General features: G+C 40.4%; 1 protein-coding gene across 3 annotated transcripts in view; it reads right to left on the bottom strand.

Moving 5' to 3' along the window:
• LOC133614888 (roundabout homolog 2) overlaps positions 1–5,000 on the bottom strand; it is a 398,279-nt gene that overhangs the window by 202,660 nt on the left and 190,619 nt on the right. The window lies entirely within an intron of this gene.

Raw genomic sequence — 5,000 nt, 5'->3', positions numbered from 1 at the left:
TAGTGGATCTAGCATAATAGTGTGAGAGTCCAGTCCATAGTGGATCGAACATAATAGTGTGAGAGTCCAGTCCATAGTGGATCTAACATAATAGTGTGAGAGTGCAGTCCATAGTGGATCTAACATAATAGGGTGAGAGTCCAGTCCATAGTGGATCTAACATAATAGTGTGAGAGTCCAGTCCATAGTGGATCTAACATAATAGTGTGAGAGTCCAGTCCATAGTGGATCTAACATAATAGTGTGAGAGTCCAGTCCATAGTGGATCTAACATAATCGTGTGAGAGTCCAGTCCATAGTGGATCTAACATAATAGTGTGAGAGTCCAGTCCATAGTGGATCTAACATAATCGTGTGAGAGTCCAGTCCATAGTGGATCTAACATAATAGTGTGAGAGTCCAGTCCATAGTGGATCTAACATAATAATGTGAGTCCAGTCCATAGTGGATCTAATATAATAGTGAGAGTCCAGTCCATAGTGGATCTAACATAATAGTGTGAGAGTCCAGTCCATAGTGGATCTAACATAATAGTGTGAGAGTCCAGTCCATAGTGGATCTAACATAATAGTGTAAGAGTCCAGTCCATAGTGGATCTAACATAATATTGTGAGAGTTCAGTCCATAGTGGATCTAACATAATAGTGTGAGAGTCCAGTCCATAGTGGATCTAACATAATAGTGTGAGAGTCCAGTCCATAGTGGATCTAACATAATAGTGTGGGAGTCCAGTCCATAGTGGATCTAACATAATAGTGTGAGAGTCCAGTCCATAGTGGATCTAACATAATAGTGTGAGAGTCCAGTCCATAGTGGGTCTAACATAATAGTGTGAGAGTCCAGTCCATACTGGATCTAACATAATAGTGAGAGTCCAGTCCATAGTGGATCTAGTTAATAGTGTGAGAGTCCAGTCCATAGTGGATCTAGTTAATAGTGTGAGAGTCCAGTCCATAGTGGATCTAACATAATAGTGAGAGTCCAGTCCATAGTGGATCTAACATAATAGTGAGAGTCCAGTCCATAGTGGATCTAACATAATAGTGTGAGAGTCCAGTCCATAGTGGATCTAGTTAATAGTGTGAGAGTCCAGTCCATAGTGGATCTAACATAATAGTGTGAGAGTCCAGTCCATAGTGGATCTAACATAATAGTGTGAGAGTCCAGTCCATAGTGGGTCTAACATAATAGTGTGAGAGTCCAGTCCATACTGGATCTAACATAATAGTGAGAGTCCAGTCCATAGTGGATCTAGTTAATAGTGTGAGAGTCCAGTCCATAGTGGATCTAGTTAATAGTGTGAGAGTCCAGTCCATAGTGGATCTAACATAATAGTGAGAGTCCAGTCCATAGTGGATCTAACATAATAGTGAGAGTCCAGTCCATAGTGGATCTAACATAATAGTGTGAGAGTCCAGTCCATAGTGGATCTAGTTAATAGTGTGAGAGTCCAGTCCATAGTGGATCTAACATAATAGTGAGAGTCCAGTCCATAGTGGATCTAATATAATAGTGAGAGTCCAGTCCATAGTGGATCTAGCATAATAGTGTGAGAGTCCAGTCCATAGTGGATCTAACATAATAGTGTGAAAGTCCAGTCCATAGTGGATCTAACATAATAGTGTGAGAGTCCAGTCCATAGTGGATCTAACATAATAGTGTGAGAGTCCAGTCCATAGTGGATCTAGCATAATAGTGTGAGAGTCCAGTCCATAGTGGATCTAACATAATAGTGAGAGTTCAGTCCATAGTGGATCTAATATAATATTGTAAGAGTCCAGTCCATAGTGGATCTAACCTAATTGTGTGAGAGTCCAGTCCATAGTGGATCTAACATAATAGTGTGAGAGTCCAGTCCATAGTGGATCTAGCATAATAGTGTGAGAGTCCAGTCCATAGTGGATCAAACATAATAATGTGAGTCCAGTCCATAGTGGATCTAATATAATAGTGAGAGTCCAGTCCATAGTGGATCTAACATAATAGTGTGAGAGTCCAGTCCATAGTGGATCTAACATAATAGTGTGAGAGTCCAGTCCATAGTGGATCTAACATAATAGTGTTAGAGTCCAGTCCATAGTGGATCTAACATAATATTGTGAGAGTTCAGTCCATAGTGGATCTAACATAATAGTGTGAGAGTCCAGTCCATAGTGGATCTAACATAATAGTGTGAGAGTCCAGTCCATAGTGGATCTAACATAATAGTGTGAGAGTCCAGTCCATAGTGGATCTAACATAATAGTGTGAGAGTCCAGTCCATAGTGGATCTAACATAATAGTGTGAGAGTCCAGTCCATAGTGGGTCTAACATAATAGTGTGAGAGTCCAGTCCATACTGGATCTAACATAATAGTGAGAGTCCAGTCCATAGTGGATCTAGTTAATAGTGTGAGAGTCCAGTCCATAGTGGATCTAGTTAATAGTGTGAGAGTCCAGTCCATAGTGGATCTAACATAATAGTGAGAGTCCAGTCCATAGTGGATCTAACATAATAGTGAGAGTCCAGTCCATAGTGGATCTAACATAATAGTGTGAGAGTCCAGTCCATAGTGGATCTAGTTAATAGTGTGAGAGTCCAGTCCATAGTGGATCTAACATAATAGTGAGAGTCCAGTCCATAGTGGATCTAGTTAATAGTGTGAGAGTCCAGTCCATAGTGGATCTAACATAATAGTGAGAGTCCAGTCCATAGTGGATCTAACATAATAGTGAGAGTCCAGTCCATAGTGGATCTAACATAATAGTGTGAGAGTCCAGTCCATAGTGGATCTAGTTAATAGTGTGAGAGTCCAGTCCATAGTGGATCTAACATAATAGTGAGAGTCCAGTCCATAGTGGATTTAGTTAATAGTGTGAGAGTCCAGTCCATAGTGGATCTAACATAATAGTGAGAGTCCAGTCCATAGTGGATCTAGTTAATATTGTGAGAGTCCAGTCCATAGTGGATCTAACATAATAGTGAGAGTCCAGTCCATAGTGGATCCAACATAATAGTGAGAGTCCAGTCCATAGTGGATCTAACATAATAGTGTGAGAGTCCAGTCCATAGTGGATCTAACATAATAGTGTGAGAGTCCAGTCCATAGTGGATCTAACATAATAGTGTGAGAGTCCAGTCCATAGCGGATCTAACATAATAGTGTGAGAGTCCAGTCCATAGTGGATCTAACATAATAGTGTGAGAGTCCAGTCCATAGTGGATCTAACATAATAGTGAGAGTCCAGTCCATAGTGGATCTAACATAATAGTGTGAGAGTCCAGTCCATAGTGGATCTAACATAATAGTGAGAGTCCAGTCCATAGTGGATCTAACATAATAGTGTGAGAGTCCAGTCCATAGTGGATCTAGTTAATAGTGTGAGAATCCAGTCCATAGTGGATCTAACATAATAGTGTGAGAGTCCAGTCCATAGTGGGTCTAGTTAATAGTGTGAGAATCCAGTCCATAGTGGATCTAGTTAATAGTGTGAGAATCCAGTCCATAGTGGATCTAACATAATAGTGTGAGAGTCCAGTCCATAGTGGATCTAGTATATAGTGTGAGAGTCCAATCCGTAGTGGATCTAGCATAATAGTGTGAGAGTCCAGTCCATAGTGGATCTAACATAATAGTGTGAGAGTCCAGTCCATAGTGGATCTAACATAATAGTGTGAGAGTCCAGTCCATAGTGGATCTAGTATATAGTCTGAGAGTCCAATCCATAGTGGATCTAGTTAATAGTGTGAGAATCCAGTCCATAGTGGATCTAGTTAATAGTGTGAGAATCCAGTCCATAGTGGATCTAACATAATAGTGTGAGAGTCCAGTCCATAGTGGATCTAGTATATAGTGTGAGAGTCCAATCCATAGTGGATCTAGTTAATAGTGTGAGAGTCCAGTCCATAGTGGATCTAGTTAATAGTGTGAGAATCCAGTCCATAGTGGATCTAACATAATAGTGTGAGAGTCCAGTCCATAGTGGATTTAGCATAATAGTGTGAGAGTCCAGTCCATAGTTGATCTAACATAATAGTGTGAGAGTCCAGTCCATAGTGGATCTAACATAATAGTGTGTGAGTCCAGTCCATAGTGGATCCAACATAATAGTGAGAGAGTCCAGTCCATAATGGATCTAACATAATAGTGTGAGAGTCTAGTCCATAGTGGATCTAACATAATAATGTGAGAGTCCAGTCCATAGTGGATCTAACAAAATACTGTGAGAGTGCAGTCCATAGTGGATCTAACATAATAGTGTGAGAGTCCAGTCCATAGTGGATCTAACATAACATGAAAGTTCAGTCCATAGTGGATCTAACAAAATACTGTGAGAGTGCAGTCCATAGTGGATCTAACATAATAGTGTGAGAGTCCAGTCCATAGTGGATCTAACATAATAACATGAGAGTTCAGTCCATAGTGGATCTAACATAATAGTGTGAGAGTCCAGTCCATAGTGGATCTAACATAATAGTGAGAGTCCAGTCCATAGTGGATCCAACATAATAATGTGAGAGTCCAGTCCATAGTGGATCTAACATAATAGTGTGAGAGTCCAGTCCATAGTGGATCTAACATAATAGTGTGAGAGTCCAGTCCATAGTGGAACTGGCATAATAGTGTGAGAGTCCAGTCCATAGTGGATCTAACATAATAGTGAGAGTCCAGTCCATAGTGGATCTAACATAATAGTGTGAGAGTCCAGTCCATAGTGGATCTAACATAATAGTGAGAGTCCAGTCCATAGTGGATCTGGCATAATAGTGTGAGAGTCCAGTCCATAGTGGATCTAACATAATAGTGTGAGAGTCCAGTCCATAGTGGATCTAACATAATAGTGTGAGAGTCCAGTCCATAGTGGATCTAACATAATAGTGTGAGAGTCCAGTCCATAGTGGATCTAACATAATAGTGTGAGAGTCCAGTCCATAGTGGATCTAACATAATAGTGTGAGAGTCCAGTCCATAGTGGGTCTAACATAATAGTGTGAGAGTCCAGTCCATACTGGATCTAAC

The sequence above is a fragment of the Nerophis lumbriciformis genome, linkage group LG17 (genome assembly GCF_033978685.3).
Source record: "Nerophis lumbriciformis linkage group LG17, RoL_Nlum_v2.1, whole genome shotgun sequence".
NCBI classification, from domain to species: Eukaryota; Metazoa; Chordata; class Actinopteri; order Syngnathiformes; family Syngnathidae; genus Nerophis; species Nerophis lumbriciformis.
The sequence above is the reverse complement of the archived record's forward strand: the minus strand, read 5'-3'. Positions and strand labels throughout refer to the sequence as shown.